The sequence below is a fragment of the Cherax quadricarinatus genome, chromosome 45, assembly GCF_038502225.1.
Source record: "Cherax quadricarinatus isolate ZL_2023a chromosome 45, ASM3850222v1, whole genome shotgun sequence".
NCBI classification, from domain to species: Eukaryota; Metazoa; Arthropoda; class Malacostraca; order Decapoda; family Parastacidae; genus Cherax; species Cherax quadricarinatus.
In genome coordinates this window covers 26139615-26155673 of record NC_091336.1, presented here as the reverse complement: position 1 = coordinate 26155673, position 16059 = coordinate 26139615, and the positions used below count along the sequence as shown (strand labels likewise).

At 39.1% G+C, this 16059-nt stretch overlaps 1 long non-coding RNA gene across 1 annotated transcript; it reads right to left on the bottom strand.

The window, feature by feature from the left end:
- Positions 1-2918: 2918 nt before the first annotated feature.
- On the bottom strand, positions 2919-15536 carry LOC138854008 (uncharacterized). The gene is made up of 3 exons (XR_011393184.1): positions 15385-15536; positions 8497-8581; positions 2919-4709 (listed from the first exon to the last, which is right to left on the bottom strand). It is a non-coding gene; the product is annotated as an uncharacterized lncRNA (long non-coding RNA).
- Positions 15537-16059: the final 523 nt, after the last annotated feature.

Sequence of the window (16059 nt, the reverse complement as noted above, 5' to 3'; positions counted from 1 at the left end):
CAGCAGCAGCTGACAGTGCTACAGCAGCAGCAGCAGCTGACAGTGCTACAGCAGCAGCAGCAGCTGACAGTGCTACAGCAGCAGCAGCAGCAGCAGCAGCAGCTGACGGTGGTACAGCAGCAGCTGATGGTGCTACAGCAGCAGCAGCAGCTGACAGTGCAGCAGCAGCAGCAGCTGTACGGAGACACGCACTCCACTTTCATACTTATCAATGATCTTTTTCTTCATCTCTAAAGTAATTCTCACCCTTATTGCTGTAGGGTTGGCACTAGAAGCTTTCTTGGGGCCCATGGTCACTTATTTTGCAGATAAAATCACCAAAAACACTGTAATAATACGAAATGTTCCGATTGTATGCTTGGATGTTACCGGGGAGGCTGGCTGGTAAACAATGCCACCGGTGGAACATGTGAGGGTGGCTCAGGCCGCACATAGACGCGTCTCGGACGAACAGCATTGAGCGGGTTTTTTAGCAGTATGCGAGGCAAAATCTTAGCGATAAAATGTAGCGGTATGCGGATTTAACGTTATGTAAGGCCAACGGTATGCGGGGGTCCACTGTAATCCACTCCCTCCCACCCTCTGTACCAACCTACCTAACCAACCCCTGACGTCTTCTAACCCTTCATTATTATTATTAATATGGCATCAAGACTAGAGAGACTCTTAGTGATTTTGATGTGTACATGCATGTCAGCACAGTGTGTAAGTATATTTAGGTACAGGTACACACAAGTATAATTATCAGAGTACATATAAAATATGCAATAACTTTAAAACACTTGAAATTTTGGAAAGTTCCCAGATATAATAGAGAGATGTGCTCACAGAGAACGTAAACAAACCTGGTGGGGTGTGCCGTATAAGAAAGATGGGTTGCTATATAGCGAGTTTTGGCCATAATTTGAAATCGCCACATTAGAGGAATGCCATAAGGCGAAACGCCATAAAGCAGGGCCCTACTGTAGTATTTTGTATGAAAGTTTTTATGGTTTAACCCCTTGACTGTCGCAACCCCAAATCCTGAGGTGTCTCCTGGTGTCGTAAAATTTCAAAAAAAAAAAAAAAAAATTATTTTTCTTATGAAATGATAGAGAATCTTTTCCCAATTGTAATGACACCAAAAGAATGAAATTTGATGGAAAACTGATGGAATTATGCTCTTGCGAAGTTAGCGATCTCAGCGATATTTACGAATCGGCGATTTCGCCCACTTTGAGCCCTATTTTCGGCTAATTCCATTGTTCCATTCGACCAAACTCATGGCTATTTCTATTTTTTCTATCGATTGAGTACAAGAAACTGCCCATTTACCGATTTCAACTACCCAATAATGTGGTCAGAAATTGGCAATTTGGCGAATTTCACAAAAATTAAAAAAATATGACAATTTCAAAACAGGGTCCAGAATGAACAACGTAGACATTCCTGGCTCTAAAATAACATTTTCTTTGTTCATCAGTCACGTCTCCAGGACCCTCTGATAATATTCTTGCTTTCTACTTGAATTTTTATTCAAACAAAAATAGAAGATTTACTGTTATGCAGACTACTGCAATATTGTAATAATTGTATAAATAATGTCAACCCATTCATGACTACACATTAGAATGGCTACCTGGACATTTATTGGAAAATGACATCATTTGTTTACTTTTGAACATTGGCAAAAATCAAACATTTCCCCTACTTTGAGCTCCATTTCAAGGTTCTTTTCATAGTAAAACCAATCAAAATCATCTCTTTTTCAATAATATGTTTTCCATTCTATGAAATGAGACCATGAAAACGAGAATACAACCATAAATACTATATGAAACTAGACCACAAAGTAACCATTTTAATTAACCCTTTCAGGGTCCCCAGGCCCTCTCCGAGACTTGTTCTCAGGGTCGCCAAATTTCAAAAAAAAAATTTTTTTCTTATGAAAAGATAGAGAATCTTTTCCCGATCATAATGACACCAAAAGTATGAAATTTGATGGAAAACTTACAGAATTATGCTCTCGCGAAGTTAGCGGTCACTCTGACTTTTTTGGGTTATCCTAGGTTCTCTACACATATGCTGCTATGTATGATAATTCTATGTAACTGTATTTGTGTATACCTGAATAAATTTACTTACTTACTTATGCATCAGCGATTTTGCCCACTTTGAGCCCTATTTTCAGCCAATTCCTGTGTACTAATTGACAAAACTCATAGCTATATTGATAGAACTCCATTTTTTCTATCGAATGAGTACAAGAAACCACCAATTTACCGATTTCAACTATCCAATAAAGTGGTCAGAATTTAGCAATTTTGCCAATTTCACACAAATTTCAAAAGATGTCAATTTCTGAATAGGGTCCAGAATAAACAAGAAAGACATTCCTGGCACTAAAATAACAAGTTCTCTGTTCGCTAGTCACATCCCCAGGCCCCTCTTATATTTCTTTGGCTTTCCACTTTGAATTTTTATTCTTACAAAAAATAGAAGATTTACTGTTATGCAGACTACTGCATTAGTGTAGAAATGGTATAAATAATATCAGCACACTTGTGAAAGAATATTAGACTCACCAGTTGACGTGTATTGGACGCTTGGCATGATTTGCTTACTTTTGAACTTTGGTAAAAATCGAACATTTCTGCTACTTTGAGCTCAATTTCACAGTACTTTTCATTGTAAAACCAGTCAAAATCATCTCAATTTCTGTAATATGTCTTCCATTCTATAAAATGAGACCAGGAAAACTAGAATATAACAATACCATACGAAAATACAGTGCAAAGTCGCTGTTTTAATCCAAAAACATGGTCAAAGTTTTTTTTTCTCATTACGCACTGTGTGCTGCAGGAATATTTTTATGCTGCGCACACTGACCACATAAACCTATTCTTTCATATGTAGGCCTACCAGCTTTCTCTCACTAGATTTGAGGGTGCTAGAATTTAGGCATACTAGTACGTCAAAAACCCTGGGGCGTAAGCTGTACTAGTATGGCCGAAACCCTGAAAGGGTTAAAAAAACGGTCGGAGGACTTTTTTTAATATGGTGTACACTTACCACACAGACCCATTCTCTCACATGTGGGCCTACCAGCTTTCTCCTGCTTGATTTGAAGCCGTTAGAATTTATGAGTATATATACGTCAAAAGTAGGTAGTAGGTTGGTAGACAGCAACCGCCCAGGGAGGTACTACCGTCCTGCCAAGTGAGTGTAAAACGAAAGCCTGTAATCGTTTTACATGATGGTAGGATTGCTGGTGTCTTTTGTCTGTCTCATAAATATGCAAGATTACAGGTAAGTCTTGCTACTTCTACTTACACTTAGGTCACACTACACATACATGTACAAGCATATACAGTGGACCCCCGCATAACGATTACCTCCGAATGCGACCAATTATGTAAGTGTATTTATGTAAGTGCGTTTGTACGTGTATGTTTGGGGGTCTGAAATGGATTAATCTACTTCACAATATTTCTTATGGGAACAAATTCGGTCAGTACTGGCACCTGAACATACTTCTGGAGTGAAAAAATATCGTTAACCGGGGGTCCACTGTATATACACACCCCTCTGGGTTTTCTTCTATTTTCTTTCTAATTCTTGTTCTTGTTTATTTCCTCTTATCTCCATGGGGAAGTGGAACAGAATTCTTCCTCTGTAAGCCATGCGTGTCGTAAGAGGTGACTAAAATGCCGGGAGCAAGGGGCTAGTAACCCCTTCTCCTGTATATATTACTAAATTTAAAAGGAGAAACTACAGTTTTTTCTTTTGGGCCACCCCACCTCAGTGGGATACGGCTGGTACGTTGAAAGAAGAAGATATACGTCAAAAACGGTGGCTCGTAAGACGTATACGACCAAAACAGTCAAAGGGTTAACTGGCTGTTTCTTGGCATCATTTGATAGAATGGAAAACAAAATACTGAAATAGAGATAATTTTTAGTTCGTGACTGGAAGCAGCTTGAAATAGGGCCATAAGTAGTGGAAATATTAAATTTTGACTATTTTCCTGAGGAGAGGTAAGGGCTTTTCCTACACCCCCCCTCACCCCCAATCTATTTTATGGGTTTTACTAAGTCTGTTTCAATTATTGGGATGCTGTAAACCACGACTAATCATTCCTAGTTATATTTTATTATCTGAGAAATAGAATAAATCTTCAATTTTTTTGAGCATTTGTATTGTAAGCATGCCTCTGGCAAGACAATGGTGAATAATGATGAAAATTTTTCTTTTTCAGGCCACCCTGCCTTGGTGGGAAATGGCCAATGTGTTAATAAAAAAAAATAAAATAAGAAATTAAATAAACATCACCTAATAATTGCTGGAGACTTCAACATTAATTTCATCATCCAATTTGAAGACTCACAAGCAGATGAAATCCTGAACAGTATGTACAATTGCTTGTTAATACCATCTATAATTAAGCCCACAAGAATTTCAGAGATCACTGCATCTTCAAATGTCCACATCTGGACCAATATAATAGCTCCTTTCAAAGAAGGAATAATCACAAACTATACTACTGATCACTACCCTCCACCTTCCTCCTAAAAAACAAATGTAAATTACCATTGTAAACTAGTAAGATCTCATTCCAACTCCATGACGAGACATCAGTTAATAACTTCATTACAGCAGTTGGTGACACTGACTGGCAGAGAGAGAGTTTACCGACAGCCAGAAAACTCATGCACATGTTAGTGTTTTTTCTGCAAAAAATACAAAGCCTCTACAAAAGGCACTTTCCTACAAAAATTAAACAGATCACAACAGAGATTAAATAGCACATGACTAACAAATAGCATACTCAGGTCCATGGATAAAATCCATGACTATGAAAAGCAATACAGACTGGGATTAACAACTAAAGAGCAAACTAAAATTTACACAACAATACTTATCAAACTAATAAGAAAGTACATGTATTATACAAGCAGGTTTGATGAAATAAAAGATTTAAAAAAGACATGGAGAACACTGGCAAATCATGGGCACTCAAAAACTAAGCAAAACCAGAGAAACTGTTCAAACTTAACCAAATGAACCTCACATTAGCTTGTTGAAACAGTCAATAAACTAGACAATTTCTTCTTCACTATATGATTTAAACCTAGCCAGCAAAATTCCAAATTCCAATGCCCAAGCTGGTGACTACCTTGCTGGAAACTCCTCAAGCTCTCTATATCCTCCAAGAAATCCTACTAAGGTTCTGTTGATAATAAATTCAATGAAAAAAAAAAAGGCAGGAAACTTTGCAAATTTGCCTCCATTAATGTATAAGAAAGCAGCTCATATGCTATCACCCACCACTGAAACACTATTCAAAATATTATTTAAAATTAAAACTTTTTCAATCGCACTTAAGATGGCAAGGGTTACCCAAATACATAATGGTGGATACGCAATCAATGTCAATGACTACGGGACAATATCTAACTTGCCATTATCTAAAATCTTTGAAAAACTAATTCATAAATGAGGTTAACTCTTTCTTAGAGTTCCACAATGTACTTGACTTTTGCCAGTTTGATTTCAGGCCAGGAAGAAGCACATATGATCCAATAATCAAAATACTTGACTTAATTTATTCATCTTCTGAAAATAGTGAATATTCTATGGGCCTCTTCACAGACCTTAGTAGACCACAACATCCACTTCTTAAATTAGAACATTATGGTATCAGGGGTCATACTCTTGCTACCTACCGTCTATGCAGAAAGTCATGACACTGGCTGTGGGACAAACTTTTGATCATTGCAACATACGGCAAAAAAAACTTGTACACCATTCGCAAGTGGGGCCATGCACCTTTGAGGCAAACTCCAAACTATGTTCAATGAAGCTCAGATGATGGTATATGTGATGGATAATAATTTTAGAAGAGAACAATGCTTTGTTCTCAGCTTCATGGCTATTCCAGAGGTAGGGGTGAAGTGTGTGGGCACAATCAGAACACCATCAGGAACACATTTCAGCAAATGTTTACCTGTTGCCTAGGACTAAACCTTCTTAAAACTTTAGCCCATTTATCATGTTGAACTGACAAACTCTTCTTTGCCTTTCGGCAGCCCTGATTTAGTCCAAGCTAGACTACAGAGACCAAGTACATTCTATAGCTTCATCTGCCACTCTTAATAAACTTGACACCATTCATCATCGGGGGTTATGCTTATGTCTCAGAACCTTTTAATTCTCCATAATGGAAAGCCTGTTAACAAATACGAGCATCCCTTCCTTACAGGATAATGTGATGGCCATTGCCTTCCTTATTTTGTTCACTTCTACATCCTTCACAATCCATTCACACACAGAATCATAGATATAATAAAGCAAATTTACTTAATCACAGATTCCATTTATTACAACCCTTTAATCCCTGCATCTGATCTCTGGTAACATCTCTTATTTTCCCACTCCTATATATTTTTTTTTTATTATTATCACACTGGCCGATTCCCATCAAGGCAGGGTGGCCCGAAAACGAAAGACTTTCACCATCATTCACTCCATCACTGTCTTGCCAGAAGGGTGCTTTACACTACAGTTTTTAAACTGCAACATTAACACCCCTCCTTCAGAGTGCAGGCACTGTACTTCCCATCTCCAGGGCTCAAGTCCGGCCTGCCGGTTTCCCTGAACCCCTTCATAAATGTTACTTTGCTCACACTCCAACAGCACGTCAAGTATTAAAAACCATTTGTCTCCATTCACTCCTATCAAACACGCTCACGCATGCCTGCTGGAAGTCCAAGCCCCTCGCACACAAAACCTCCTTTACCCCCTCCCTCCAACCTTTCCTAGACTGACCCCTACCCCGCCTTCCTTCCACTACAGACTGATACACTCTTGAAGTCATTCTGTTTCGCTCCATTCTCTCTACATGTCCGAACCACCTCAACAACCCTTCCTCAGCTCTCTGGACAACAGTTTTGGTAATCCCGCACCTCCTCCTAACTTCCAAACTACGAATTCTCTGCATTATATTCACACCACACATTGCCCTCAGACATGACATCTCCACTGCCTCCAGCCTTCTCTTTGCTGCAACATTCATCACCCATGCTTCACACCCATGTAAGAGCATTGGTAAAACTATACTCTCATACATTCCCCTCTTTGCCTCCAAGGACAAAGTTCTTTGTCTCCACAGACTCCTAAGTGCACCACTCACCCTTTTCCCCTCATCAATTCTATGATTCACCTCATCTTTCATAGACCCATCCGCTGACACGTCCACTCCCAAATATCTGAATACATTCACTTCCTCCATACTCTCTCCCTCCAATCTGATATCCAATCTTTCATCACCTAATGTTTTTGTTATCCTCATAACCTTACTCTTTCCTGTATTCACTTTTAATTTTCTTCTTTTGCATACCCTACCAAATTCATCCACCAATCTCTGCAACTTCTCTTCAGAATCTCCCAAGAGCACAGTGTCATCAGCAAAGAGCAACTGTGACAACTCCCACTTTATGTGTGATTCTTTATCTTTTAACTCCACACCTCTTGCCAAGACCCTCGCATTTACTTCTCTTACAACCCCATCTATAAATATAATAAACAACCTCTGCCAATCCCTAGGTACCTTACCCTCTTCCATACATTTATTAAATAATTGCACTAACCACTCCAAAACTATATCCCCACCTGCTTTTAACATTTCTATCTTTATCCCATGAATCCCGGCTGCTTACCCCCTTTCATTTTACCTACTGCCTCACGAACTTCCCCCACACTCACAACTGGCTCTTCCTCACTCCTACAAGATGTTATTCCTCCTTGCCCTATACACGAAATCACAGCTTCCCTAACTTCATCAACATTTAACAATTCCTCAAAATATTCCCTCCATCTTCCCAATACCTCTAACTCTCCATTTAATAACTCTCCTCTCCTATTTTTAACTGATAAATCCATTTGTTCTGTAGGCTTCCTCAACTTGTTAATCTCACTCCAAAACTTTTTCTTATTTTCAACAAAATTTGTTTATAACATCTCACCCACTCTTTCATTTGCTCTCTTTTTACATTGCTTCACCACTCTCTTAACCTCTCTCTTTTTCTCCATATACTCTTCCCTCCTTGCATCACTTCTACTTTGTAAAAACTTCTCATATGCTAACTTTTTCTCCCTTACTACTCTCTTTACATAATCATTCCACCAATCGCTCCTCTTCCCTACCGCACCCACTTTTCTGTAACCACAAACTTCTGCTGAACACTCTAACACTACATTTTTAAACCTACCCCATACCTCTTCGACCCCACTGCCTATGCTCTCATTAGCCCATCTATCCTCCAATAGCTGTTTATATCTTACCCTAACTGCCTCCTCTTTTAGTTTATAAACCTTCACCTCTCTCTTCTCTGATGCTTCTATTTTCCTTGTATCCCATCTACCTATATAGTCACCTCATATTTCTCCCTAATCCCTGGAAAACATCAATGATTAAAGTTTGCTCCTGTCCCCTTCCATGCCTGAAAGCTTACATACCTGTTACGAACTCCTGCTCTCATTCCTCAAACACTTCCAGTCACGCTGACATGCTGTAGCAGTGTACAATTATGGCTTCGAATCCCTGAAAGGAGTAGGATGTGAGATAATTTTTCCAGATAAAGTAATCCAGCAGCATTAACAAGGGTTAGCCATCATTTTCACAGAGTTGTATACAGTACTTGTTGCTGTTATACAAATTGTAACTATGCCCGCCCTCCTTCACTATTGTTTCATACACAGTACTTGTTGCTATTATACACATTGCAACTATGCCCACCCTCCTTCACTATTCATATACAGTACTTGTTGAAGATTGAGACACTTATGCAGCATATGGGAATCTTTATTCAGGAAACGTTTTGCCACACAGTGGCTTCATCAGTCCAATACAAAGAGGAAGGCGTAAGGAGAGGAGGAGTATGAGGTAATCAGTCCCTCAGCCTGGAGTCGATGTGTTCAGTCCATCAATCTTGGATGGACTGATGGACTTGATTGATGGACTGAACACATCGACTCCAGGCTGAGGGACTGATTACCTCATACTCCTCCTCTCCTTACGCCTTCCTCTTTGTATTGGACTGATGAAGCCACTGTGTGGCGAAACGTTTCCTGAATAAAGATTCCCATATGCTGCATAAGTGTCTCAATCTTCAACTTGTCGGTTTTTCAAACCATTCATCACACAGTACTTGTTGCTATTAAACACATTACAACTATGTTCACCCTCCTTTGCTATTGTTTCATATACAGTACCAGTTGCTATTATACACAATGCAACTATGCCCACCCTTCTTCACTACTGTTTCAGACTCCCAAGGTGTATTACTAGCTATTCAGAAATCTAACTCCCCACATCCACCAATCCACCATTCATAATTTACCATTCTCCCACAAAGGGTTCCTTCTTTTGGACTTAAAATAAATTCTCAACCGCTTTGAAATCAGTGACAACAGCACTAGATAAAGTTAAAGCACAATAATTGTTCATTAAAACATTGTTCCAATGTTGTCATAAATGAGAAACTATCCCATATATAATGGCCAAATGCCCCTCACACACTGCCATTTTTGTGAAAGTCCTACCTTTAAAGGAGAAACACATGATTTTTTGATGGAAACTGACCTTTACACCAAGTGTAATATTTATTTTACACATATAATCCCAAACTCTTCCAACCTCCACCAAATTTATATACCTGGAGTTTACCTGGAGAGAGTTAAACTCCAGGTATATAAATTTGGTGGAGGTTGGAAGAGTTTGGGATTATATGCACCAGTGTATGACCTGTAGGGGTTTAGCATTAATTTTTAATACATACAGTTATGATACTTAATCTTTCCTTGGTTTAATCCTGATCCCTTCTCATTTTTTAAGTACTGTATGACCCCTATGGGTTTAGTGATCCCCCATCCCCTGATTACAATAAAAGTTCAATAATAAATTTGTCAAAAATCAAAGTAAAAGAAAATGCAATGGACATTAATTTGCATGGGTTACATTTCTTAAAACTGTGCTACCACTGATTTCCGTGACTTATGGATTGAAAAACATGGGGGTATCTAGGGTTATATTCCTCAGACTTCGAAACCCCTGCCCCCCAAATTTTTTTTTCCTGTCATAATTCTTCAAAAATCTCAGTGGGGAAGCAGAAAAGAATTTTTTCTCTGTAAGAAGTGACTAAAATGCTGGAAGAAAGGGGCTGGTAACTCCTGCTGCTGAATAAATTACCAAATTTAAAAATAAAACCTTCATTTTTCTTTTTACATTTTTGGGTCGCCCTGCCTCAGTGGGATACAGCCGGTTTGTTGAAAAAAAAATCTTCGAAAAATAATACTCTTGTCTACCTAATTTTATCAGTGAATATGCTGTGAAATACCTGAAATCTAGTGAGGTTCAGACAGTTAACCCTTAAACTGTCCAAACATAGATCTACGTTCACATGTGTAGTGCTCCAAAAGTAGATTTACATTTTGATACATTTTTCAAATATAAAAAAAAAAAAAAAAGTAGATCAAAGTTTTTTTTTACATGCTTTCAAATGTAAAAAAAAAAGAAAAAAAAGAAGATCTACGTCTTTTTACATACTTTCAAATGTTGAAAAAACGTAGATCTATTTTTGGACAGTTTAAGGGTTAAAAGAAAGAGTACATGTAGCCTTAACCCTTAAACTGTCCAAACGTAGATCTACCTTTATGCGCATAGCACTCCAACCTTGATTTTCCCCATTTGAAAACACGTAAAAAAACATAGATCTACATTTGGAGAGCTACACGAGCAAACGTAGATCTATGTTTGGACAGTTTACAGGTTAAAATGCTTATATGTATTAATAATGTAGTATATTATTTGTTACTTACCTTAAAGTTGAGTTTGGGATATTTAATATCTTGAAGTGAGTGGAGAGGGTGGCTGTGGCCCTACTGGGCCAAAGCTGAATGTTGGGGATATTGTGGTGCTGAATGTTGGGGATACTGTGATGCTGAAGGTTGGGGATACTGTGATGCTGAAGGTTGAGGATACTGTGATGCTGAAGGTTGGGGATATTGTGATGCTGTAGGTTGGGAATACTGTGATGCAGAAAGTTGGGGATATTGCAATGCTGAGGGTTAGGGATACTGTGAAGCTGAAGGTTGGGGATACCATGATGCTGAAGGTTAGGGATACTGTGATGCTGAAGATAAAGATTTTATTTCTTTGTAAAGGTTACAATGTGTAATTACAATCATGATTTATTAAGTACAAAGAAAGCCACTATCATGCTGGGGCATTTTGGGCAGACTAATCCTAATACAGGTACCATCCGACTTATGACCACGCTTAGTTCCAACCAACCGGTCGTAAGTCAAAATGGATGTAAGTTGAACCTCACTACTGAATATCAACATCACACTTTTGTAATGATTTTATTTTATTGTTTAATTTTGGTATTTTATTTTTTACTTTACTTTTTATGCTGTTAGTACTGCATTTTATACAGTAAGGTTTAGGATAAACACTCTGTACAACACAAACAGTTGTAATAATGTTGGTAGAATTACCGACAATATGTAAAGTAAGAGGACACAAGTGCAACTAATGTGACATTTTATTGTGGCAACGTTTCGCTCTCCAGGAGCTTTGTCAAGCCGTTACAAACAGTACATGGGCACAGAGGGTATATATATAGGCTCAGAGTGAGGTGCAATACTAGTGGTAGTAGTAATACAATATGGTAGAACAATTAACTCGCACATGAGTAAAAGGACATAAAAGCTATTACAGTGAACCCTCGCCTAACGAACGCATCGCATAACGTTAAATCCGCCTAGTAATACATTTTAACGCAAAAATTTTGCCTCAGCTAGCGCTAAAAAACTCGCTCAATGCGATTCGTTCGAGACGCGTCCACGTGTGGCCTGAGCCCGCCTCACTTGTTCCGTGGGTGCCAGTGTTTACAAGCCAGCCACTGTGGTCACTTCCAAGCATACAATCAGAACATTTCATATTATCACAGCATTGTGGAAGCTATTATAACATGTAGAATACACAATTTACCTGGAGTTACCTGTAGAGAGTTCTGGGGGTCAACGCCCCCGCGGCCAGGTCTGTGACCAGGCCTCCTGGTGGATCAGAGCCTGATCAACCAGGCTGTTACTGCTGGCTGCACGCAATCCAACGTATGAGCCACAGCCCGGATGGTCAGGTACTGACTTTAGGTGCTTGTCCAGTGCCTGCTTGAAGACAGCCAGGGGTCTATTGGTAAGCCCCCTTATGTATGCTGGGAGGCAGTTGAACAGTCTCAGGCCCCTGACACTTATTGTATTGTCTCTTAACGTGCTAGTGACACCCCTGCTTTTCATTGGGGGGATGTTGCATCGTCTGCCGAGTCTTTTGCTTACGTTGTGAGTGATTTTCGTGTGCAAGTTTGGTACTAGTCCCTCTAGGATTTTCCAGGTGTATATAATCATGTATCTCTCCTGCCTGCATTCCAGGGAGTACAGGTTCAGGAACTTCAAGCGCTCCCAGTAATTGAGGTGTTTTATCTCCGTTATGCTCGCCGTGAAGGTTCTCTGTACATTTTCTAGGTCAGCAATTTCACCTGCCTTGAAAGGTGCTGTTAGTGTGCAGCAATATTCCAGCCTAGATAGAACAAGCGACCTGAAGAGTGTCATCATGGGCTTGGCATCCCTAGTTTTGAAGGTTCTCATTATCCATCCTGTCATTTTTCTAACAGATGCGATTGATACAATGTTATGGTCCTTGAAGGCGAGATCTTTCGACATGATCACTCCCAAGTCTTTGACGTTAATTTTTTGCTCTATTATGTGGTTGGAATTTGTTTTATACTCCGATGAAATTTTAATTTCCTCACGGAATTTCTCATCATTGAACTTCATATTGTTTTCTGCAGCCCATTTAAAGATTTGGTTGATGTCTGCCTGGAACCTGGCAGTGTCTTCAATGGAGGACACTGTCATGCAGATTCAGGTGTCATCTGCAAAGGGAGACATTGCACTGTGGCTTATATCCCTGTCTATGTTTGATATAAGGATGAGGAACAAGATGGGAGTGAGTACTGTGCCTTGCAGAACAGAGCTTTTCACTGTAGCTGCCTCAGACTTTACTCTGTTGACTACTACTCTTTGTGTTCTATTTGTCAGGAAATTATAGATCCATCTACCAAATTTTCCTGTTAATCCTTTATCACAGATTTTGTGCGCTATTACACCATGGTCACACTTGTTGAAGGCTTTTACAAAGTCTGTGTATATTGCATCTGCATTCTGTTTGTCTTCTAGTGCATCCAGGACCCTGCTGTAGTGATCCAGAAGTTGAGACAGACAGGAGTGACCTGCTCTAAACCCATGCTGCCCTGGGTTGTGTAACTGATGGGTATCTAGATGGGTAGTGATCTTGCTCCTCAGAAACCTTTCAAAGATTTTTATGATATGGGATGTTAGTGCTATCGGTTTGTAGTTCTTTGCTATTGCTTTACTGTCCCCTTTGTGGATTGGGGCTGTGTCTGTTGTTTTTAGTAACTGTGGGATGACCCCAGTGTCCATGCTCCCTCTCCATAGGATGTTAAAAGCACGTGATCGGGGCTTATTGCAGTTCTTGATGAACAGGGAGTTTCACGAGTCTGGGCCTGAGGCAGAGTGCATGGGCATGTCATTTATTGCCTGTTCGAAGTCATTTGGCATCAGGATAATATCAGATAGGCGTGTGTCTACCAAATTCTGTCTCTCTCATAAAAATTTGTTTAGATCTTCGACTCAAAGTCTGGTTAGCAGCTCGCTAAAAACCAAGTCATATTGGGACTTTAGTAGCTCACTCACTTCCTTGCTGTCATCTGTGTAGGACCCATCCCTTTTAAGTAGGGGCCCAATACTGGATGCTCTAGACTTTGATTTGGCATAAGAAAAGAAATACTTTGGGTTTCTTGCAATTTCATTTATGGGTTTTAGTTCTTGCATTTCTTGACTCCTGTAAGATGTGGGGCAAGATTTTTTTTTATACTGTGCACACTTGCTGCACAGAATCATTTTTCTTATGTTTAGGCCAAAATTTATCACTCACAACTTTCTAAGGAAGCTGAGCTCAAAAGGTAGAACTACATAAGAGACCCCGGCATCTGTAATGTGAATATACATACGAGACAGTGAAAGAGTTTAAGTCCAGTGAATCAAAAGCAACCCTTTTAATCCAAATCATATTAGTATTCACAATGATGTTCTCACTATCATCTATACACAATAACCCAGCATATGTACAGTAATAACCATACATGTGTTTTACTTCGGTATTCACCACTGTACCAAATTGTAACATAAAATATCAAATTGTCATAAATCATCAACCATATTATTGTATGAAATGTTAAAAATTGCAGTATGATAAGATTTGTTTGGATTTTTAACCCACAGGGTTAACCACACAAGAGTCAGTGAGTTATCAAGAGCATTGCCACTGAGCCATGAGGCACTATAGCATTAAAAAAAACTAGGCTATTAGACAATTGTTAAGATAAGACTTTGTTTGAATTTTTAACTCAGATGGTTAGTTACTCAGAATAAACCAATAAAGTCCATGTGTCTTCAAGGACTATCGAACTTATTCTCATTGGGGTCCTTTAATCTTCTCTCCCAGGAAGCAGCCCACAACAGTCTACTAACAATCAAGTAACAACTTACTGCTAAGTGAACAGGGACAGCAGGTGTAAGGAAATATGTCCAATGTTTTATCCATGTCAGGCTGAATCCTTGGGCCCTCATGTGTGAGCAGTGTACAGCCTCTTCTCATTTAGCAACATACTCGTTTACCTATGACTCGGACTTGTGATGGGCTCTCTGACTAGCATGCACACCTAAATAATGTATATTAGAGCTGATTTCCTCTATTCTGTTTATTACAATATACAGTACAATACTGTATAAACATTTAAAAATATAGTAAAAATGTTATAAATGGTGCAAAGGTCAATATCAAAGCTGGCTGACACAAACCTGCTACCATCATCGTATGCTTCATGTTTAGCGACAAATTCGTTTACCAACGAGGTCTTAGGAACAGAATTCTGTCATTAAGTGAGGAGAGGCTGTACATTATCAACTGAGCTACAAGCAATAGTATAATAATTATAAGTTAATTTTAATGCTTATCAAAATGTTCTGCAGAACAAAGGGCTTGCTATAGTGGCTAAAGCTCTTGCTTCACACAGTGACGTCCAGGTTCGATTCCCAGTGAGGGTAGAAACATTGGACGTGTTTCCTAACACCAGTTGTCTATGTTTCCTATCAGTAAAATGGGTACCGGGGTGTTAGTTGACTGGTGTGGGTGGCATCCTGGGGGACAAGATTAAAGACCACAATGGAAGCATGAGAAACAATCCCTCGATGACGCACTACCTTTAAACAATCCCTCGATGACGCACTACCTTTCTTGAGTTATCCTGGGTGACTAAAACCTTCCGGGATTAAAAATCCGAACGATATCTCATCTTAAAGACCTCTCTCTTTCTTTCTTTGTTGGGTTCTTTCTGTCTCCCTTCTTTGTTGGGTTTATCAGGGCCACTGACAGCATAAGCCGTATCGAGCTCGACTTCTCCATGTTAAGTAAGTTTATTCAGGTATTCACAAATAGTTACATAGATTATCATACATAGCAGAATATGTATAGAGAACCTGGAATAACCCAAAAAAGTAGACAAAGTGACTTATTTCCACTGGGGTCCTTTCGATACCTTATTATTATACCATAAAGGAGATAATATCTTATTATTGTACTATAAAGGAGCTGATACTTTATTATTATACTTATTATCTTGCTACTCCTACTTACACTTTGGTCACACTTCACAGACACGCACATGCATATATATATATACATACATCTAGGTTTTTCTCCTTTTTCTAAATAGCTCTTGTTCTTTTTTTATTTCTTCTATTGTCCATGGGGAAGTGGAAAAGAATCTTTCCTCCGTAAGCCATGCGTGTCGTATGAGGCGACTAAAATGCCGGGAGCAATGGGCTAGTAACCCCTTCTCCTGTATACAATTACTAAAAAAGAGAAGAAGAAAAACT